A 24726-nucleotide genomic window follows, 5' to 3' on the forward strand; every position below is an offset into this window, starting at 1 on the left:
GAGGGAGCTGCTGTGCTGATACAGGAGTTGACCCCAACCCCACAGTCACCCTGACACAGATCCAGTCCCAGGAAGGCCTCACCAGAGAAACAGACCCCCAGAGCCTCTGAATCAGCTGAAGCACCAGTGTTGTCTGTTGAGTGGGCTGAGCCCTGGGCAGGGGGAGACTACAGGGGTCTATGCTCATGCTAAGGCAGACCTTGGATTTTATACCCCTGCTGAGAACCAGGAGGTAGGCTCGAGTAGCAGTAGCCCAGGTAGGGGAGGGGCACAGACTCTTCAGAGCTAACAACCACGACACACAAAGCTGGTTGATTAGCAAGTCGGTCTGGGGTCATCTAAGGACCAGGGAACAGGCCAGGTGAGGGAAGAACCTAATTTTCCCTAAATCGTACCACCTGGGACTTCTTAAGCTTGGGATACTGCAGCCTGGAAACAGTGCCCCACTTTAAGGAGCTAAAAGTCTAGTAAAAGAAAGGCAAGGTGAGCCGACAGAGAAAGGTGAAGACCATAGAAAGTTTCTTCAGTAACAAGGAAGACCAAGGGGCACCGTCAGAGGAAGATGTCAACATCAGGGCCCCTATATCTAAAGCTTCCAAGAAAAATACGAATTGGTCTCAGGCCATAGAGGTGCTCAAAAAGGACTTTGAAGATAACGTTAGAGAGGTAGAGGGAAAAATGGAAAGAAAAATGAGGGTGATGCAGGAAAGATATGAGAAAAAAGTCAACATCTTGAAAAGTCAAATGGAAAAGGAGGTACAAAAGCTCTCTGATGAAAATAATTGCCTAAGAATTAGGATTGAACAAATGGAAGCCAGTGACTTTATGAGAAACCAAGACACAATAAAACAAATCCAAATTAAGAAAAAAATAGAGGGTAATGTGAAATATCTTCTGGGAAAAACTGCTGACCTAGAAAATAGGTCCAGGAGAGATAATTTGAAAATTACTGGTCTACCTGAAAACCATGATCAAGAAAAGAGCTTAAATACTATCTTCCAAGATATTCTTAGGGGAAATTGCCCTAAAATTCTAGAAGAAGAAGCTAAAATAGAAATTGAAAAAATCCACTGATCACCTCCAGAAAGAGATCCCAAAAGAAAAACTCCTAGGAATATTATACCCAAATTCCAGAGCTCTCAGGTCAAGGAGAAAATATTGCAAGCTGCCAAAAAGAAAGAATTCAAGTACTGTGGAGTCCCAGTCAGGATAGCACAAGATCTAGCAGCTTCTACATTAAAGGACCAGAGGGCATGGAATATGATATTCCAAAGGGCAAAGGAAATGGGATTACAACCAAGAATCACCTACCCAGCAAAACTCATCATTATCTTTCAGTAGAAAAAATGGGACTTTAATGAAAAAGAAGACTTTCAGATATTTGTGATGAAAAGACCTGAACTGAATGGCAAATTTGACTTTCAAATACAAGACCCTAGAGAACAATAAAAAACTGGAGCTGGGGGACATACAGTGGGCGACTGTCTTGTGTCTGAGGCCAGGTCTTGACTGGGATCCTCCTGGGTCCAGGGGTGATGATCTGTCCATTGTGTCACTTAGCTAGATGATAACATCTTTAGGGTTAAATTGAGGGGTGAAGGGAATTCACTGGGGGAGGGGGAAGGGCAGAAGTGAAATCCTACATGAAAGTAATAGGAAAAGGCTTATGGAGTAGGGGAAGAGATGGAAGAGGAGCAGGGCAGTAAATGAATTTTACACTCATCAGAAAAGGCTCAAAGATCTTAAACTCATCAGAGCTGCCTCAAGGAGGGACTAACAGACACACCTAACTGGGTGTAATAATCTATTTAATCTGGGCAGTAAATGAGCCTAACACTCATCAAAATTGGCTCAAAGACCTCAACCTGATTAGAATTGGCTCAAGACAGGAATAATGTACACACTCAATTGGGTGGAATAATCTCTCTAACCCTGCAGAAAAATAGAAGGGTAAGGGGATAAAGAGAGAGGGGCAAAAGAAGGAAGGGCAGAGTGGGGCAGGGGACAGACAGAAGCAAATCCTTTTTGAAGAATGATAGGATGAAAGAAGATGGATAATAGAATAAATATCATGGGGAAGGGAATAGGATGGAAGGGAAGCAGTTAACAATAGTAATCATAAAAAAGAGAAAAGAGGGAGAAATTGTGCAAAAATATATTTATAGCAACTCTTGGTGGAGGCTAAGAATTGAGAATCAAGGGAATGTCCATCAATTGAGGAATGATGGAAAAAGCTGTGTTATATGATTGTAGTGGAATGGTCTTGTGCTACAGGAAATTAAAAACAGGATGATCCCTGAAAAACCTTTAAAGACTAATGAACATAGATGTATAGTGAAGTGAGCAGAGCTGAGAGGACATTGCGCATAGTGACAGCAGTATTGTTCAATGAGCAATTGTGAATGACTTAACTACTTAACTACTATGCTCAGCAGTGCAATGGTCCAAGACAATCCCAAGGAACTAATGAGGAAGCTTACTATGAACCCCTATAGAAATAACTGATAAAAAGAACACTTGTGGATTGTACATATATAACCTGATTGCGATCTTGTGGAGGGAGCAAGAAAGGGAGGGAGGGAGAAAAATCTGGAACTCTAAATCTTATGAAAATGAATGTTGAAAACTACTCTTACATGTAAATGGAAAATAAAATAAATGTTTGTTGCTGGAAAAAAATTTTAAGAAATTAAAAATTAGACACTGCTTTACAAGACAATTGATCTCTGTCGGTTTCTTGAGGAGCTCTGAGACAGATTTCAGGGTTCTTCATATTTCTTTCATTTAGGACTCTTGCCAAGTGAGACCCTATTTTAATGACCTTGTCTGAAATCACTCCTAGGATAATTTGAATGGTAAAGTTTAGGTGAAGCCACTTCCCATAATGGCTTGATTTGGGATGCTGGGATGGAATGTGGCATATATTAGGGAAGTTTGGGTGGAATCAACCATGGGCTCACAGACCCTAGGCTTCTCTTCCCAGGACCATGAAATTCTCTTGGCTTTATGAACTTTGGGGGGGAACTGGGAGAATAGGAGGCTAAGGTTTTCAGTTTCATTCACCAACCCAGAATCACAGAATATCAGAACTGGGAGTCATCTTAACTCAATAAATTTGATGTTTGGAAGGGACTTCAAGGAATAGACAGCTAGAACAGCAAATGGCATAATGGGCAGAGACCTTAGAACATACAGCATCAGAGTTGGGAGTGAGTAACTTGCCCCAACTTCACACAGCTATTAGGTGATTGAGGCTAGATTTGAATCCAGGTCTTTCTGATTCCAGTGGTAGGTCTCTATTCACCCAGAAGTCTTTAGAGCATGCCTTTGTTCCACTTCTTAAACTGAGAAGTCTGGGCCCTCTGACATTTTTCAGCACTATAATTACTGAGGAGTGTAGAAGATACCTCTCTTAAATACAGAAGAAATTAAGTCAGATACTAACCTCAAACTCTGACTTTCTTGCTACAAGCTAGCCACTTATCCTCACTGTGCCTTAGTTTCTTCCCCTATAATATGAGAATGATAACACCTGTACTACCTACCTCACAGGACTGCTTCTCGAATGAACCTCCTTGTATTTAAAGCACTTTGTAAAACTCAATGTTTAAGTCTGCATAAATGTCCTATTTCCCCTTTTTTTCTTCTTCTTTTACTTCTTCTGGCACATTTTTCAGAGCTTTGGCCAAAAGGAGGTGGTCTCAGCTCTTCTAGTCTGCCCATTACTGTAGGATTGAGCCAGAGGACTGTATTTAACTCTCACCCCTGATGCTTATTGCCTGTATGGATGAGCACAAGTCATATCCCTGGGTCTTCCTTTTCCTGTGAAAAGATGATTGGAAAAGATGCCCTTGACAGCCTTCTAGCTCCCAGAAGTCTCTGAACTTAAAAATTCAATAATTGTATTTCCATGTCATTAGTTTTCTTTATAACTGTCTGTACTCTATTTTATGCATTTAAAAACATTCTTCCGAGAAGGGATACCCAGGCTTGACCAGACTGCCAAAGAACCCAGTGTCCAAAAATAATGTTAATAACCTCTCGTCTAGACCTATGAGCTTTTCAGCAGTCTCCCAAACGTCCCATCCATACTGCCATCCCCCATTACAGCTTATCAGTCATTAAAATTTCTATGGACCCGTGGGAACCTGCAGCTTTAACCTTTGACCTCGTTGTCCAAAGTAATCTGCTTATTTCATATCCCTGTTGTGGGGCTTAACAAAGTCCATTCCACCATCCTCTCCCCCAGCCTACTTCTCTGGCCATAGAATAGGACTGGTTCATTCATTAACAAGTCAAGGATTGTAGCTTATTCATTGGTGTATCTCCTTCAGTACCTAGGACAGTGCATTGTACATGGAAGATGGTTAATAAATATTGAATGCTAAGTTTAAGAAAGCACCAGATAAGAACTAAATCTAAATTTTTCCCCAAATAAAATTTTCGTTGTTAATAAAATGTGATTTCACTCTGATTGATTTTAGCGAGCCAACTATATTCATGTTTATTTATTTAAGGAATTTATATTTGTTTTATTTAATTGAGAAACAACCTCATGTAGGGGATGGAGAGGTAGTCTTGGAGTCAGGAAGACCCGAATTTGATTCCCACTTCTAGCACTAACTGTATCACCATTGGCAAGTCATTTAACTGCACAGATCTTCAGTTTTCTTATCTGTAATCTGAGAACAACAATCTCAATAATGCCTACATGCAAGGTATCAAAAATGTCACTGGCTGGCCAGTCCATCAACAGTCTCAATTGTAACCTCAACCACATGAAAATGTAATTGGGAAATGTTTAAAAAATAAATAAAGATATAGTAGAACATAGTTATAATGTTACTATGTGGTTTTCTAAGTCAACACGCAGCCCACAGGGATTCTTCTTTATGGGTAAGTGTCCCCATTTCTATTTGACTATGACACTGCTGGCCTGCATCATGGATTTGTCATGAGGCTCCTGGAATAGGAGATAATCTGTGCACATGCCTGAAAGAATATATAAATGCCAGTTACTGTTATTATTGAAGGAAGTCTTTACACATCAGTCCCTCCTTATTGCCTCCATTCTCGGTTCTTCTAACTTTAGAAGAAAGCTGAACAAAGCCTTCACATTTATTACTGACTTCTCCTTGATATCACACAACCATACCATTTAATATCTGAAATTTACCTTTTTGTTGTTCAGCCATTTCAGTCATGTCCAACTCTTTATGACCCCAATAGGAACTTTCTTGGCAAAGATACTAGAGTGGTTTGCCATTTCCTTCTCCAGCTCATTTTACAGAAGATGAATTGAAGCAAATAGTGTTAAATGACTTGATCAGGGTCACCCAGCTAGTAAGTGTCTGAGGCCAGATTTGAATTCAGGAAGATCAGTCTTCCTCGTTACCAGCCCAATGCTCTATCCATTCTAGCACCTAGCTGCCCAGGACACGTACCTTAGAATTTGTAATCTAATCCACTACATGGTATAGTTAAAAGAGCCCTAGCATTGGAGTCTGAGGACCTGAGTTCAAATCCCCACTTTGCTACCTACTAGCTTTTGACTTTGGTGGATCAGCCTCTCTGAACCTCAGTGTCCTTGTATATAAAATCCAGGAGTTGGACTTGATGGTCTCTGCAATGGTTCTGGGCTCTTGAGTTCATCAATTAAACATACTTTTCATGATAAAGGAAAAGAATTTGAGGGTAAAAGGGAACAGACAGATAGATATGTGTGTACACATGTTTTCTTGTTTGTATATCAAATCAGTTAATCTATGTAAAGTTCTTTATAAACATTAAAGGGTTATATGAATTCCAGCTGTTGTGATTAAACATCTTAAGTCTTCCTATTAAATATTTAAATCAAAAAATAAAAGCCACAGGTGGAGGCAGGACACAATCTCATGTCTACTGACCCCTGGGCCAGGGCTCTTTCTACCACACACTCTTCTCACAATGAAACTAAGCTCTTTAATGAATCTGGGATGTCCTCAGTGGGCATTCTCCTGCAAAAAAGTGAGATGGTTCCTTCATGCCTGCCCATATGGTGTGACTCTTGTATTTGCTCCAGCTTAAGTACAGTGACTCATGCATGTTGCTGTTCAGCTATTCAGTCATATTGGACTCTTCATGACCCCATGTGGTAGGTGCTTAATGAAAATAAGTCTACCTACCCACTGACTCCTGTAGCTTGCCATATGGCACTAGTTAACATGCTGGGACCTCCTTTCCTTTCTCCTGAAATCATAAGAATAGCAATGCCACCCTTGGGCCAACCAACTGTTCAGCCCTGCTTTTGCCATATGACCAATTTATCTTCTTTTTGTTCACAAATTTCTTTAATGGGAACCTTTATTCCAATTCTTCTTTGTGGAGCCTTCCTATAACAGTCTTTTAGTCTTCTCAATTCTGCACAATTTTAATTCCTCAACATCTGACTCCATGGCTGGACAGGCATTACTTGGGTATGGCCCCAGGGAATACTGACTTTTGTCAATCCCCACCCTTTACATGCTCTCCAGATTTGCCCTGAGTTCCCTTCCCTGAGGAATGAACTAAGACACAGAGAGATGCAGTGAGGTCACAAGGATGTGAGGACACATTCCTGTATCAGGGGCAAGAGTCAAACTCAGGTCCTTCTGATTTCAAGATCAGCCCTCTATCCTGTTTCTCCAATACTTCCTTTTACTGTCAGTATTATTACATCAAATTTTTATATTTGAAGAAATGAACCTCAGAGAAATAAAGTAACTTAACAAAGGTCACACAGCCAATATGTATCAAAGTTCAGAGTTGAGCCCGACTTTAAATCTGGATCTCATGAATTGCTACACCACAGCTGCTTCATGACAGAACAAGAAATAGGAGATGTAGGGACAGCTAGGTGGTACAGTGGATAAAGCACTGGCCCTGGATTCAGGAAGACCTGAGTTCAAATCCAGCCTCAGACACTTGACACTTACTTGCTGTGTGACCTTGGGCAAGTCACTTAGTCTTCACTGCCCCGAAAAAAAAATAAACAAATGAACAAATAAATACATAAACACATAAATAAATAAATAGATATATGAATAAATAAATAAATGAACGAATAAATAAATAGATAAATAGGAGGTGTGCATTCAATAGTTACCCACAAATAGCCATCACGGTTTAGGGGTGGGGGATAATTAGCAACTAAGTTGATCATGTAAAGCTTCCTGGAGAAAATATTATTTGTCTTGACCTTGAAGGGTAAATAGGATTTTAACAACCCATGCTTTCTCCTTGGCCACAGTACAAGGTTTCTGGAAGTTCTGTAGCCTTCTTGGTTCAATGGGAAAGCCTGTGATCTAATTGATGATTCCAAGCCCTGTACTACCCCTATACTCTGCATCACCCCTGAAGTGACTTGTCAAGGCTTTCACTGCACTCTTAACAAGTAGGCAAGGGTTTGGTATGGGAAGAGACTAAAGGTGGAGGAGATTGGCTATGGAACTAGAAAGACTGACTCTGGAGGGCCTCAGGGATAACCTTCTCACAAGACAGAGAAGTTGGAATAACCTACTTCATGTTATTTCCCTTAGAAAACTCTCTGCCCACAACTCTTTCCCACACCTTGTCACAGTTTCTGAAATTTCATCATTGAAAGTCATTCTTTCAGTAGTGTGAGAATTTTAGAACTGGAAAGAATCTTAGAACAGAGCTTGTTATTATGGTTGTTGTTGTTATTACTACTAGTAGTAGGCATATTCACAACAGGAGTCGTAGTTTTAGTTGTCCTGTTATTAGCTTGTGATGCTGACCAAGTCGATTATCTTTTCAGGACCATAGACAGCTCCCCAAGGAAGCTTGTAAATCCCAAAGAATATAATGACCTGGATTAGGAGAGCGAGTTGCCTCCTCTGGGAGTTCCCCATAGCAAAGAAATCATAGTCATCGTTGTCATCATCATCACCATCAACCACCATCACCTTATTATCTAGGTGGAACAGTGAGTCAGGAAAACCTCAATTCAAATCCTATCTCAGACATTTTACTAGCTATGTGACCCTGGGCAAGTCACTTAACCTATTTCCATTTTTTCCTCATTTGTAAGGTGGGAGTAATAATAACACCAGGAATTATTGTGAAGAAAAAATGAGATAATATTTGTAAAGCAAACCCTAAAGTCTGATCTAAATGTTAGCTATATTATTGGTGTTTCTAATTGCTGTGAGATTTTGTTAGTGTATCACCTTAATTTACAAATATAAGCTCACCTACTGAAAGAGCCATCTCCTGTAAGCAATATTAACCAACATGTAAATCAGTTCTGACAATGTAGGTGGTGACCCATACCTATAGTCCCCCACTTCTACAAAGGAGAGAAGGAAGAAAGTGTGTCTTCTTATTTCTTTGTCAGGGCCAAGCATGTTATTTATATTTACACAACAAACCAAAGAATGTTGTAACATCGAACGTGGGGTGCAAAAGCTCCAAAGGGGCCTTAGAGCTGCATCGATAGTTGTATCCTGCTTCTTTGCAGAGGTGGGGGACTATGGGTATGGGACAGGACATATAATGGTAGAAGTTCTTTGATATGCTGATTTTATCTACTAAACTAGGGATTTTCCCCACTCTTTAATTCCTTATTATAAGGAATGGTTCTTTAGGAGGGGAAGGGAGGAAGGATACATTAGGAAGTGTCAGTGATACAAAAGCAAAAGATGTCAACAAACGTAATTTTTAAAAATAGAGGAGAAGGGGCAGCTGGGTGGCGCAGTGGATAGAGCACTGGCCCTGGATTCAGGAGGACCTGGGTTCAAATCCGGCCTCGGGCATTTGACAATTACCGGCTGTGTGACCTTGGGCAAGTCACTTAACCCTCATTGTCCTGCAAAAAATAAATAAATAAAGGAGACTTGGTGGTGATGGGTCAACAATTTACTATATGAGAAAATGAAAATGTCATGGAAGAAGACAGAAAGAACAAGGCTACTCATGGAAAACACCTTTCCCTTTTAGAAATATGAATACATATGTATATTATATATACACACATAAGTATATATGTATATGTATATACACATGTGTATGTGTGTGCATGTGCATATTTATGTATAGTATATTTGTGCTATATGTACATATTTACCCTTCATATTAATGGGATATTATTATTACAAATATTATATCTCTATGTAATTATATGCTAAATAATCCTACTATATATAAAATAATTACATATAGATATGTTATGAGAATATATCTATATAGAAAATTGTATCTATATAAATTAAATATCTATATAGAATATATTATATATTGAATATAAAGGAAGCAGCTAGATAGCTCAGTGGATAGAGTGATGGGCCTAAAGTCAGGAAGACCTGAATTCAAATGTGACTTCAGACAATTACTAGCTGTGTGACCCTGGGCAAGTCACTTAATTCTGATTGTCTTAATTCACTGAAAAAGGAACTGGCAAACAATTCCAGTATCCTTGACAAAACAAACCATAGACAGTATGGTCCACAGGGTCATGAGGAGTTGAACATGACTAAACAACAACAAAATTGAATATAATTATAAATTATTATGATTATATAACATATAGATGGAGACATATAATTATAATATCTCTACATAATTTTAAAATATCTGTGATTTCATGAGCAAACATGGTTCCTCCCCTGATGAAGACTACCAGCCCATCTGCAATACTGCTTAGATGACTGAGAGGTTAAGGGATTTGTCCAATGTCACACAACCAATACAAATGTGAGGTAGGACTCTAACCCAGGTGTTCCTGATTCCAAAGCCCATCTCTCTATCTCCTCCCATCACACTTCCTCTCAAATAGCTAACCCTTAAAAAACACTTGGAGCTTGAAAAGCATTTTGCATATGTGATCTTATTTGATCATCACCACAAGCTGTGAAGTAGGTGCTACTATTATCCCTTTTGACAGATGGGGAAACTGAGGCTGAGAGAGTGTAAAGCAAACCCCTAAAGTGTGATCTAAGCATTACCCCAAGATCACCAAGCTAATAGGCATCTGCCAATTTCCTCATTATGCTCTGCTGGTCTCTCTACCTCACAGGGAGATGCATCTCTCCTTATTAGGTTTGCAATGGAGATGATGACTTCAGAAATGGAGCTAATAGGGATAACTGTAAGAAGGTGCTAAAGATGTTTCATGTAAGCAAGGTCCAGTACTGGGAATCTGGCAGCCTGGGCAGTGGGTGACTGATGTTTTTAGGCATACACCTGAGACAGGCAACTAAGTGCTGTTCTAGGAGAAAAGAAAAAAGGTGCTTCTGGTCCACTGTAGTCTCATTTCTTTCCCTTTTTAATCAATGGAAAATCCAGGTTACAGGTTCAGACTTTAAGGTATATTGTCTTCCCTTGTATCCATAGACGGAGCCAATGATATTCAAAATGAGATAAATATCATCTTGGGAGAAAAACCTCCCAGTGTGGTAATGAGTCAGGAGTGCTATAGGCCAACCTTAGAGTAACCAGCCACTGGTTATTGGTAAGGTAATTAGATATCCTCTCCCCCTAAGGTGCTCTAAATATGGTTTCACAATCCTAGGATGATCCAGATATCTGAAGAGAAGATAGAGAGTTTGACTTGGAGTTAGGAAGACCTGAGCCCAGATCCTGTCTCAGATAATTTTGAACGGTGTGATCCTGGGCAAGTCACTTAACACTATTTCTGCTTCAGGTTCCCTGTTTATAAAATGGGTGTCATAAAAATATTTCATTCACAAGGTTGTGGTGGGGATCAAATGAGAGAATATATGTAAAGTGCTTTGAAATCCTTAAAGTGATATCATTATTGTCATTAAAGAAAAAGGCTAGGCTTTTTCTTCTTCTCTCTGACTCTTACCCCCACTTCAGTGGAGAATTCTGGGGATTGTCTCTTAAACAAGGCTTAAGTTTGGCTCACATCTAAGGTCTCCCCAAAGGGGATTTAAAGGATCTCTTTTAGAAAGGCACTCAATGTACACAATAGATCAGATATGGAACAGTTATTGTTTTTCAGTCACATCTGACTCTTTAAGACCTCATTTGGGATTTTCTTGGCTGAGATACTGGAGTAGTTTTTCTTTGCCTTCTCTAGTTCATTTTACAGATGAGGAAACTGAGATAAACAAGGTTAAGTGACTTGCCCAGCATCACACAGCTAATAAGTGTCTGAGGTCATATTTGTACTCAGGAAGATGAAGTCTTTCTGACTCCATGCCCAAAGCTCTATGCACCATGGCACCACCCAGCTGCCCCATCTAACATTTATGCAGTACCTACTATGTGTCATGGGTTCTTTTGATCACTCCATTACACTAGCAAAAGAGCTGATTCTAGAGTCAAAGGACCTGGGTTTGAATCCTAACTCTGCTTATTACTACTTATGTGGCCTTGGCCAAATTCTTTAGCCTCTCATGGCCTCCACTCTTCCTTCTGAAAAACAGGATGATCTCTACTAGATGACCTTTGGAGTCCCTTTCAACTCAAAATCTATATTTTGAGAGTCATCTTCACCAATCTGTCCAAGTGGTGAAATCCTTCTTTTCTTTCAGTGGGCCAGCTCAAGGGCTGCTTCCTCAGTGAAGTCTCCCTTGATTGCCCCATCACTATTTTTTAAAAAAGAAACAAACCAACAAAAAGAAACAAAACCAAAAAAACATTTTCCTAGATATCCCTTATAATATTTGCCTTGCATCTCTCCTATATGCTTAACATATCCTAGATTGGACTCTAATCATTTGGATTTCTCTCATCTCCTATTATTTTACTAGTACCTCAGGGACAGGGATGGTGGAAGCAATGTAACCCAATGAAAAGTACTTGGGGTAGGCAGCTAGGTGGCACAGTGGATAGAGCACAGGCCCTGGAGTCAGGAGGACCGGAGTTCAAATCTGGCCTCAGACACTTAATACTTACTAGGTGTGTGACCCTGGGCAAGTCATTTAACCCCAATTGCCTCACAAAAAAAACAATAAAACACAAAAACACAAAACCTTGGAATCAAAGGACCTGGATTAAAAGTCCAGCTTTGTCAGTTGCTACCTGTGTGATGTTGCCTAATTCACCCTCTGGGGGCGTCAGCTTCCTCATCTCTAAAATGAGGGGAATGCACTAGCTGCTCCCGGAGGTCCCTCCTAAATCTTGATCTATAATGCTATGGAATCATTTGACTGGTTTCCTCATCTGTAAACATGAAGGGTTGGACCCAATGATGTCTGAGTTTCCTTCCTCTCATGCTGTCTTCTTATGATGCTATTTCATTTAATTGAGTTCAACTAGCACTTATTTGAGCTGAATTAAATTCAGTTTCATCTTTGTGCCCCCAGCACGTAGCGGAGGGCTTTGTACACACTGTTTGCTTAATAAATGTTCATTAAATGAACTTATGAATCCATATTCATATAATCATTTATCACCAGTTTGACTTAGTGGTGCCCTTGGATCTGGGACCGTATCCTTCCCTAGGTACAATGCTGGCATGTGACTTCCCTCCCAGGATAAAATCAGGCAATATTTACAGAGTGCTTTACCATCCTTAAAGCTATAGGTAAAGATGAGCTGATATTATTATCAATCAGCAAGCATTTCTAGGCACCAGCCGCTGGGTACATAAGCAAAGACTACAACACATGTCAGAAGTAGTCTTGCAGCCTCTGCTTGAAGATGCCCAAGGAAAAAGAAGGCCCATAAAGTAGCCCCCTTCAGTTTGACGAAGCTCTCTTTGTTAGGGAGGTCTTTGTTCCCTCGACACCAAGCCTCAACTATGCAACTTTCATCCATGACTTCTGGATGTAGGTGGCAAGACCTGGATTTTAACTCAAGCCCTCTGTTCTTACACTTTTCATATTCCAGCCATTACTGGAAGCACACTGAAACCCACTCACACCCATCATGCATCTTTCCATTGCCTTTTGGGTGTCTTAAATTACGGAGTTTCCAAGATCGTAGGATTCCATTATTTGCAGATGTGTAGCATCACCAGAAGAATACTGGTTTTAAGCAGATGGGCTTTTGTAGCATGGAGAAGTTTAGCATTGTCGAATTAGCAAATTAGAGCTGAAAGAGATGTTTTATTGTTATTCAGTCATTTCAGTTGTGTCTAATTTTTTTGTGATCCCATTTGGGGGTTTTCTTTCCAAAGATACTGGAGTGATTTGCTATTTCCTTCTCCAACTCATTTGACAGACGAAGAAACTGAGGTAAACATGGTTAAATGACTTGCCCAGGGTCACACAGCTATTAACTGTCAGGGGTCAGATTTGAACTCAGATCTTTCTTATTCATGGCCTGGTGCTTTATCTACTGCCTTATGTGTAGCTACCCAATTATTAAATAACAATAATAATTATAATAAATCTAAACTCTTCTAAGTGTAGTAGCAGAAACAGCTGATGCATTGAGCCACCCAGGTAACAAAGACAATGAGGCATTAAATGAGGCCAAAGAGGAAAGGGCAGCCAGTGGTGTCTACTAAAGACCAGGAGCTTTCTAGATAGCTTATATGGGATAATCTGGCCTCAGACACTTGACACTTACCAGCTCTGTGACCCTCGGAAAGTCACTTAACCCTCATTACCCCACCCCAAAAAAAATAAAGATAAAAAAGATGCATACAGAGAGGAGCCAAGATTGAGGAGAAACCCAACTCTCTATGAGACACTAGAAATTGCATGGAGTGGAGATCCAGGGCAGAGTCAAGATGGTGGAGAAAAGGCAGTGAACTCTCAAACTCATGACACTATAGCCCCAAAAAACCTCAAATATAACCTATATCAGATTGGTTTCTGTCTTGTGGAGGGAGGAGGAAAGGGAAGGAGTGAGAAAAATTTGGAACTCTAAATCTTATAAAAACGAATGTTGAAAACTACCTTTATATGTAACTGGAAAAATAAAATAAATATTTGTTTCAAGATTTAAAAAAAAAAAAGACGCACAGCTTCCGGTGAGTCAATAAACATTTATTATGTATCTACTGGGCAGCTAGGTGGTGCTATAGAGGACTGGGCCTATAGTAAGAAAAACACCTTCCTGAATTCAAATCCAACCTCAGACATTTCCTAGCTGTGTGACCCTGGGCAATTCACTTCACCCTGTTTACCTCAGTTTACTCATCTGTAAAATGAGACAAAACAGGAAATGGCAAACCACTCCAGTAACTTTGCCAAGAAAACTCCAAATGGGGTCAAAGAATCAGATACGAGTATAATGACTGAACAAAATATGGGTGATAAAACTTAGTACAGTTCTAAGGTACCAAAGCTTTAAAAACTATTTAATATTAAAGCTATTTAAGTTTTACTAGCTTAAAATTGCACTGAGACTTTTGGGATACTCTGCCCTCAAGTATTTTACAATTAACTGGAAAAATTAGACCTTATATAGGTGAAAAAATAAAAAGGGTTATTTTTTTTTTTGGTGAGGCAATTGGGGTTAAGTGACTTGCCCAAGGTCACACAGCTAGTTAAGTGTCAAGCATCTGAGGCCGGATTTGAACTCAGGTCCTCCTGAATCCAGGGCCGGTGCTCTATCCACTGCGCCACCTAGCTGCCCTTAAAAAGGGTTATTTTTTAAAAGTAGCTCCTGTGCTACTTAAACATTCTATGAACTATGAATTATGAGCTCTTTGTGTATTCTTAACTACATTAATTAACCTTTAGCCTCAGTTTCCTCCTTTGGAAAATGCAGATAATACTATTTGCTACTTGCCTCATAAAAGTCCTTGTCAGGCAATCTCACAGTAAACTTTAAAAAGGTCATTATACAAATTCAAGCTATTCTTGTTCGTAATCTTTTCTCTTTATAATGTTTTCTAATTTTAAAAATTTCAATTAACAAAAACCTATTTTCTTTCTCTCCCCCACTGAAAAAAAGAAAAACAAATCCTTGTAAATAATAATAATTAGCACTTCTGTAGTGTTTTAAGGTTTGCAAAGCACTTTACAAATATTATCTCATTTGAGCCTCACAACAACCCTGGCAGGTAGGTCTTATTATTATCTCCATTTTACAATTGAAGAAACTGGAGTAAATGGAGTTTAAAAGTGTGCAGGATAACACAGTTAGTGTCTGAGATCAGATGTGAATGCAGGTCTTCTCCATTTAAACTCCAGCTCTCTAGCTGCTGCTCTATGCAAATATAGTCAAGCAAAACAGACTAATGCATTGGCTGTGTCTGCAAATATCTGTCTGATCATGGGTAGAGAACTTGTCTGTCTTAGGAGATGGGGAGGATGCTTCATCATTAGTATTCTGTGGCTGGTCACTACTTGATCAGAGTTCTTAAACCCTTCAAAATGTCTGTTTATACAATGTGTTATATTGGTTCTGCTCACTTCATTCTGCATATGTTCATATAAATCATCCTAGGTTTCTCTGAAACCATCTGTTTGAGCAAGATGGCATGTATTTGTCCCCCTGGTGGATTGCAAGTGACTTGAGAACAGGGTCCTTGTCATACAAATCTGTTTCCCCTAACTGAGCCTAAGACTTAGAAGTTGCCCATAAGGGACTGAGCTATATTATATGCTGCTCAACACATCCCCTCTGTCTATGCCTCTTTTGTGTAATAAATATTTTCACCAATGTCTTGGAGAGTATTGTTTTTGATAACCATTATGATGGTGGTGGTTACAAAGCTTTTGTTATTGATCATGACAAGTATAACTACCCTCGACTTTGGAAGGGCTCAGTATCAAAGTAAGTATACCAGATGGAATCCAGGCCATGAAAACTCAAATGATTGTGGTTTTGCCCAAGATAAATTGCAACCTGCCTATGACTCAGTAGATAAGTTTAAGGGAGTTGCCTGAAGCACAGAAATGTTAAGACATATACTCAAGGTCACACAGCTAACAAGGGGTAGAGCCATGATTTGAAACCAGGTCCTCTGATTTCAAATGTTGTACCCTTTTCACTGATCCAAACTGCCCACTCACAGGAGAGGAGTGTTACAAACCCTAGGCTCAATGGCTAAAAGATGAGGACTTCCATGGGCCCTGGGTATGACCTGAGGCTTTCTTAGTCTTTAGTGTTTTACCTAATTGGACACCTGCTTCCCATCCTTGCCATTCCATGGCATAGAGTACCCTTTTGATCACTCTTGGGTTCTCCAAGAATTCACCCTTGCCCTTTCAAGGATCCTGAATATTGGAAAGACTATCATGAACAAATGGAATCAGCCCCAGAGGACCAAACCAGGAACGAAGAAGGGAAGATATGGAGCAGCAGATTTCAGCTCAAAATAAAGAAAAACTTACTAATAATTCGAGCTACGGACTGCATTGAGCCCCATCCCAACACCTTCCTCTTGGAATCCCCATTTCCTTTCCAAGCTCAGCTCAAGGGCTTCCTTCTACCACAACCTTTGCTGACACCCCCAGCTACTAGTGCCTCACCAAATGGGATTAGCTTGTCTTTCCTTTATGCATATTTTGCATATATTTATATGTCATTTGTCCCCAATAGAACATAGGGACTGTCAAGAGTAGGGACTGTCTTTTTGCCTTTCTTAGTATCCCCAGCATTTAGCAAAGTGCCTGGAACATACTAGATGGTTGATAAATGTCTGTTGATGTAGTAATTGTTAGTGAGTTCTCATCAATGACAATATTCTAGAGGATGTTTGTTTGGGACATAGTTGGAAGGATTCATGTGTACCTATTTGCTGAGCTGCCATTACAATGATGAGATTTTATGCCAGTCATGGTCCCACAAGGGTATTCCAAAGCCACTGATCCATAGGATTTTAGGTCCTTCTTGTGCCTGGGCAGAGGTCATTTATATATTGGAGGGGCTGGGAGTTATTCCCCTAAAGCGATCACAATCAAGTCAAGAAGCATTAATTAAACACTGATTGTGTATCAGGAAATATGCCAGAGACTAGGAATACAAAGACAAAATTGAAACTGTCCTTTCATTGAGACACTTTCTTTTTTATTTATTTATTTTTAAGATTTTGGGGTGGGGATCTGGGGGGGAGGCAATCAAGGATAAGTTACTTACCCGGGGCCATAGAACTAGTAAGTGTCTGAGTCCTGTTTTGAACTCAGGTCCTCCTAACTCCACAGTTGGTGTTCTATCCACTGTACCATGTGAAAGGCATTTTGCAAACTTTAAGGAACTACATGAATAATAGCTGTCTCTTGGTGTTTGAGAATCTTTAGTTGTTTTTTTTTTCAAGACTCATTTTAAGTATTATATTCTACCCAAAGCCCCCTACCAACTGCTTATGGTCACACCCTTTAAACAGCCTTGGTTCTGGGGGCAGCTAGGTGGCACAGTGGAAAAAGCACTGGCCCTTGATTCAGGAGGATCTGAGTTCAAATCCGACCTCAGACACTTGACACTTACTATCTGTGAGACCCTGGGCAAGTCACTTAACCCCCATTGCTCCACCAAACCAAAAAGAAAGAAAGAAAGAAAGAAAGAAAGAAAGAAAGAAAGAAAGAAAGAAAGAAAGAAAGAAAGAAAGAAAGAAAGAAAGAAAGAAAGAAAGAAAGAAAGAAAGAAAGAAAGAAAAGCCTTGGTTCCATTTGTTATATATTATGTATATTCTTATTTATACCCATGTTTTGTCTCCAGAGATAATGGAGGTTCCTTGAAGCTGGGAATTGTTTTGTTTTTGTTTCTTCAACCTCAGCACCTGGTACACAGTAGGTACTTAATAAATGCTTGTTAATCAATTGATATGTACATATCAAGATAATAATAAAAGCTAGCATCTGTATGGTGCTTTTATGTTGACAAGAATGTAAACTCCTTAAAGAAGGGACTATATCATTTTCGTCTTTGTTTGCCTGGCATTTAATCATTGTTCCTGGCATAGAGTAAGTGTTTGTTGGTTAACTGATTTAATATTACAAAGTATATTGCACACTATCTTGTTTGAGCAACACAACATCCAGGGAGGTACCTGCTGTACTAATTTATGATATAAACCCATTTTACAGATGAGAAACACACAGTAATATGCTGAGTGTTAGATACCCTTTTGGGACTAGGGGCTCTCCTGACTCCATGGACAGTACTCCTTCTGCTCTACTGGATCATGACAACTCTTCTTCAGTTCTTGTGTCTGAGGTGGGATTTGAACCCTGGCCTGCTCTGGAAAAGTAGTCAGTAATCTCATCTTGTGCCATTTTATCCTAACACTGAAGGGACTTTTTTTCCCCCTTCATTTCCTCTTAAACTGGAGATGATTTCTACATAATGACAATACAAATGGATGATAACCTGAATCAGGAATCCTCATGTCCCCAGACATCTGGGAATATTTGACAAAACTCCGACATTCATATGTGTCTATTTCCATAAAAAAAATTGCTGTGAAACTCTAGGCAAGGAACTGAACTTGATGAAGTGACTTGTCCATAATCACAAAATTATCAACACAACTGAGATATGAACCCATTTACTTTGCCTCCCAAACTAGCATTCATCCCACCATACTATAGGCTCCCCCTTAATGCTACTTGGCCTCAGAGGACTGAGCAAGGTCAGTAAATGGCCAAGTGCTAGATTTTAGTTTAATGAAAATAAGAAACAACAACTACTTTATAACGATTGGAACCTCTTCTGACATGGATCGGGCCACCTTGAGAGCCCTTTGATGTAGATTTTCAAGAGAAACCTGAGTGATCCCTTATTAGAAATACTGTCAAGATTTCTGTTTGGTCACTGAGGTGTCTTCCCAATCAGAGTTTTGGCTGAGCAGCTAGCTAGCTGGTGTCATTCATAGAGTGCTGGACCTGAAATTAAATAGACAGGTTCAAATCCAGCTTCAGATACTGTGTGATCTTGAACCAGTAACCTAATCTCTCTCAGCCTCAGTTTGCTCCTCTGTGAAATGGGGATAAAAATAGCAGCTACCTTACAATCGGATGCCTATCTAAAGTGCTTCTTCAACTCGAAAGTGCCTTTTGAGTGTTAGCTAGTATTGTTATTCTCTAACTTGCCTCCCAGCAACTTTTCCCTGCCGTGTGATGGGGAAGCAAGTCAACCTCAGATCTGCATAGGCTGAAAGAGGATTGGGGTATTTTATGAGGAAGCCAAAACAGTCCCAGAGGTTCCCCCTTCCCCAAGTCACCTGGAGCAGTCGTAAGTATGATGAGCTTGGCAAAGAAGAGAAGACGGCATTTGGAAAGTTCACCCTCTCATCCCACAGCCCTACATTTAAAGGTCTGGTTTTCCCCTGTTGGCATTTCACTTAGAAAAGCAAAATCCTGCACGTGCAATGCACCATGGACATTGGACACTACAAAATGAGATCCAAGTTCCTAATTATGATGTTCTATTATGATTTTCTGTTGTGCATGCCCAGTCTGCCCACTGACTCCAGCCATGGGGAATACAGAGAGTTTATCCCAGCCCAGGGGATTCACATCATTTCAGATGTTATCCTCGGGGCTGTGGATGAGTATGTCCTCATTCTGAATTTGGATGCCACAGAAAATGAAGGTACAGGGACTTTGGTCAGGTTATATAGCATTTTAAGGCAAAGTCCCTTTCTATAATTCCTATTCCACACCAAACCAGGTGTTCAGAAGTAGGGGACTAGCCAAGGGAAATCAGACACACCTACCTGGAGTTGGAGGTTGAATGAGGGGTTTGAGATTCAGGCAATTCCTAAAAGTAGATGCTGATAATCTCCCAGAATTTCATCAAAGTTCTCCTCTTGATTCTCAAGTTGGCATGGCAGGGACTCTGAAATCTAAAAAGGCCATGTCAGTGATTTGCAAGCTTATATTGTCCTTTCTGGGTTGGGAAGGATTTGAGTTGAGACCCTGGATTATGTCAGTCATCCAAAGATCAGCCTGGCTAAGAGCAGAGAGGAGATTAAGTTTTTATGCCCCAGGACCCCGAGAAAATGAGATCTGTGTTCATGAGGCAGTGAAGGGAGGGAGTGTGCCCACCTGCACTGATTGAATGACTCATGGAGATTTGAAGTCATCAAGGAATTGTCAGTACTCAGAGAGAGCCTTGTGAATCCCCACCATTCCATGTGCCCAGCGCCTAAAATACTTTGATAAACTATGTTTCACTGTAATTGCTTTCCTTTATCATCTTATGCATTTTAGTTTTTGCTTTTAAAACAATTATTCTGAGAAGGAATCCATAGGCTTCACTACTCTGCCCAAGGTTCCAGGACACAGAAAAAGAATCCCCGATACAAAAGAAGTTAAGCAAGAAGCTTAATGTTCCATTTCTTACTTTAATCCTTTTCTCATTTATTCTTTTAAATTCTCCATTGATACTTTATTTTTCACCAAAAAATCATTTCCCAATAACCTCTTGCCTTTAATAGAATCCTCACTTACAACAGAGAAGCACAATTAAGCCAAGCAGATTGCCCATGGGTGATAGAGTCTGTCTTGTTCAGGTTCCTGTCTTTACAAGAAAAGGAGACATACTGATCTCTTTCACTCTTTTTTTTTTTTGCAGGGCAATGAGGGTTAAGTGACTTGCCCAGGGTCACACAGCTAGTTAGTGTCAAGTGTCTGAGGCCGGATTTGAACTCAGGTACTCCTGAATCCAGGGCCAGTGCTCTATCGACTGTGCCACCTAGCTGCCCCCTCTATTCTACTCTTGCTTCTCAGGTCAAGACTAGTGACTGCCTTCATTTGGACTCTCTTTACTTAAATGATTATAAGAGGTGATTGTTGAAGATATTGCTGTCTAACTTTTCCTTCCCAATGAGGTCCAATATCACACTGTATGTCTATAGATACATAAAATTAAATCCATGGGTAGAAGGGATCATCAGGTCCCCTGCTTTCATTTTATATCCATTTTCTAACTGTGGCTGAGAGCAAAAGAAGTGACCAGCCCATGGTCTCATAGCATGTTAGAGATAGAATGAGGACTCTCACAAAACTCTCATGGATCTTAGTTTGAGATTTCCTCTGTTTCTCAAATGTGACTCCCTAAGAGGAGTTATCTTTTATGCTGTGTTTATTTCACTGTTTAATTAAATCCCTCTAAGTTTTGTTTTTGGTTTTTTCCCTTTCCTCTCCCCCTCCCTCCTTTTCTCTTCTCTTTTTTCCTCCCTTCCCTTCTCTCTTCCTCCTCCTCCACTCCCACCACCTCCTCTTCCTCCTTTTAATTTTTCCTCCTTTCTTCTTTTTCCTCTTCTTCTTCCTCTTCTTCTTTCTCCTCCTCCTCCTCCTCCTCCTCCTCCTCCTCCTCCTCCTCCTGTCTTTCTCTGTGTCTCTCTCTGCCTCTCTCTGTCTCTGTCTCCATCTGTCTGTTTCTCTGTGTGTCTGTCTCTCATTTCTGTTCAATAAGTTTTCAGATTTTCCGGATTCTGCTGATGTGACCATGGTGCTAGTGTTCCATCCCACTTAGTCTCCTATCATTTTTTTTTTTGGTGAGGCAATTGGGGTTAAGTGACTTGCCTAGGGCCACACAGCTAGTAATTGTTAAGTGTCTGAGGCCGGATTTGAACTCAGGTCCTCCTGACTCCAGGGCCAGTGCTCTATCCACTGCGCCACCTAGCTGCCCCTGGTCTCCTATAATAAGGACAAATACCTTGTTGTCTGGGTATTTCATTTCCCAATCAGGTGTTGAGAAGTCATGTGAATTTTCCAAGGTCTTTTTTTAAAGCTTTTCCCAAATATTAGAAGGTATGTCATAGGGAGAGATTGGACTTATTTCACTTGACTCTAGAGATAAAACTGGCAGCAATAGGGATATAGACTGGAGAAACATCTGTAGGGACAAAATTTGGCTGGACAAAAGGAAAATATTCTTAGCAATTAGAGCTGTCTCCAAGTGGAATGATTTGCCTCAGGTGGTAGGGTCATAGATTGGGCATTCAATGTGCTCTTGGACATATCTAGTCCAACCCCTCTATGTAAGAAATGAAGAAAGTGAGGTTTAGAGCATTTAAGTGGCTTGCCCAATGTCACACATATCACAAGATTGTAGCCTTAGAGCTGGAAAAAGGATTTAGGGGCCATCTAGCATAACCTTATCAGGTTAAATATGAAAAATGAGGCTCAGAGGGAAGGGAATAAGCATTTGTTAAGCACCTAAGCCAGGCACTGTGCTAAACTCTTTGCAACTATTATATCCTTTGAACCTCACAATGAACCTGTGAGATATAGGCTGTTATCCCTCCCTCCCATTTTAGATATGAGGAAACTAAGGCATACAGAGGATACATTAGTGCCTAGGAGCATAGAGCTAGCACAGTCTGAGACTGCATTCAAACTCAGGTCTTCCTGACTCCTGGCCCAGTGATCTATGCACTACACCCAGTTAGAAGTGACCATCTAGACCATCCTTATGTTACAAAGAACCAGGTCCCCAAGAGATCCTTAGAAGACATCTAGCCCAACCCCATTATGTCACATGTCAAAACGTTCAATATCAGAATATTACCACACATGCCACGTGTCTTATGGATAAACCGGCTTAGCCTGTGTTTTAGTTTCGACATCGAAAAGGTTTTGTGGCTTACTGCAATCTACAATGTTAGAAATAGAAGGAAACTGAGGCCACAGAAGTAAAATCAGCTGCTTGATAGTATCCAAGTAGAATGTGAAAGAGGGAACACTGGCCCTGAGATTTCTGATCAAGCACTCTTTCCACTGAATCCTCACGGGGAGCTTCCAAGCAGAACATAGCTGACTGCTTTTCAGTAGGGTAGGAATGGGGATTTTTCTTCAGGGACTGGCCGGGTTGCATGACCTCTGTGGTTCCTTCCAGCTCCAAGATGCTGGGCTTTTCCAAACAGTTTGGCTTCCTCTTACTGGTGAGTTGTGTTTGTTTGTTCCATTTTACAGATAATTGTATGGACAGGTTTGGTGCTCTTGTCTAGTTAAATATTATTGCATTGCTTTCTGCCTTGATTTCGACAAGCTAATCCAATGACACTCTATCTTTTTCATTATACAGAGGCCAGACCACTTTCTCAAGTTATAATCTATCTTCTTTAAAGGTCCCCCAGGGACAGGAATGATTGTTCCTGTCTTTGCTGTACAGGAAGAGGGGCTGATGCAATATTTCCATAAAACCGTCAACAGAAAAACACCAAATTAATGTCTAAATCTCAATCAAAGCCATGTTTCTCCTGTGAAACCTGTGTTGATGATATGCACACTTATTGCATTTAACATAAGTTGTTTAGCCCATTTAATATGGTCTTGAATGGGAGCAAATTGAATTGTGAAGAGCCAGTGTTTACCCAGGTGACATCAATGCACCGTCAATGTGTATAATCATTCCATTTGTGTTTGTGGTCTGAACTTTCCCTTGTGGCTCTTTTGCACAACAAATATGTTTAGAAAGAGGCTGGAGCATCATGTAGATATTAAACAGAATAGGAAAAGCCATTTATTTGAAGACTGTTGGCAAATACTCCTCACCTTGAAGTCCCTATGAGATTCTCCCAATAGATGAGCCTCCAGCTTTGGCAGTTGGCCTGGAAATTCTGGGTGTGCAACATACCCTGGTGACTAGAAGCTTCATATCTTAGAATGCACATACTCTATCCTTGAAATATCCCCTGAGAGGACAGCTAGGTGGTACAGTGGATAAAACACCAGCCCTGGATTCAGGAGGACCTGAGTTCAAATTCAGCCTCAGACACTTGACAGTTACTAGCTGTGTGACCCTGGGCAAGTCACTTAACCTTCATTACCTCGCAAAATATATATATATATATATGTATATATATATATATATATATATACATATATATATATATATATATATATATATATATCCCCTGAAATACCAGGACATTTCCATGCATACCACGATACCTGGAGACAAGTCATTTAGCCATTCTGTAATTTACTTTTGACACAGGCAAGACCTTGTGGTATACCAAGCAAAATAATTGGACTTAGTCAGAAATCCAAATTTTAAAATCTAGCTGTACTATTTACTGCATGTGTGACCTTGGAGAAGTCACTTACCCTTTTAGTTTAATCACATGCAAGACTTCTTGTCCAGTGTTATTGTGCTGTAAAAAATTATAGGCAGAAGGATTTCAGAAAAACCTGGAAAATCCTACATGAATTGATGCTGAGTGAAATGAACAGAACCAAGAGAACATTGTACACAATTTCAACAACATTTTGGGATGACCAACTGTGATAGACTTAATTCTTCTCGGCAATAGAGTAATCCAAGACAATGTCAAAAGACTTATGGGGGGGGGCAGCTAGGTGGTGCAGTGGATAAAGCACTGGCCCTGGATTCAGGAGGACCTGAGTTCAAATCTGGCCTCAGACACCTGCCACTTACTAGGAATGTGACCCTGGGCAGGTCACTTAACCCTCATTGCCTCGGGAAAAAAACGACTTATGGTGGAAAATGCTTTCCACATTCAGAAAAAGAACTATGGAGTCAGAATGCAGACTGAAGCATACTATTTTCACTTTTGTTGTTGCTTTTTTGTTATTGTTATTATTTATTCTTTCTTGTGTTTTTTCCCTTTTGTTCTGATTAATGTAGAAATATGTTTACCATGATGGTGATGTATAAATATCAAATTGCTTTATGGCCTTGAGAAGGGGGAAAGAACAGAGGGTGGGAGAAAAATTTGGAACTCAAAAATATCTTTACATGTAATTGAGAAAAATAAAACATAAAAATAGAATAAATATTTTTAAAAGACTGTTCAGTGTTGCAGCAAAATAATTTGAAGTCAAAAGACCTGCTTTTATGTCTTAGCTCTATAAGTCACTTCACCTTTCTGGTGCTCAGATTTCTCCTCTATAAAATGAGGGGATCCTC

At 40.0% G+C, this 24726-nt stretch overlaps 1 pseudogene; it reads left to right on the top strand.

Annotated features, from left to right (window-relative positions):
* Positions 1-6128: 6128 nt before the first annotated feature.
* LOC122754530 lies at positions 6129-23022 on the top strand (annotated as a pseudogene).
* The last annotated feature ends 1704 nt before the right edge of the window (positions 23023-24726 follow it).

The sequence above is a fragment of the Dromiciops gliroides genome, chromosome 4, assembly GCF_019393635.1.
Source record: "Dromiciops gliroides isolate mDroGli1 chromosome 4, mDroGli1.pri, whole genome shotgun sequence".
Lineage (NCBI taxonomy): Eukaryota > Metazoa > Chordata > Mammalia > Microbiotheria > Microbiotheriidae > Dromiciops > Dromiciops gliroides.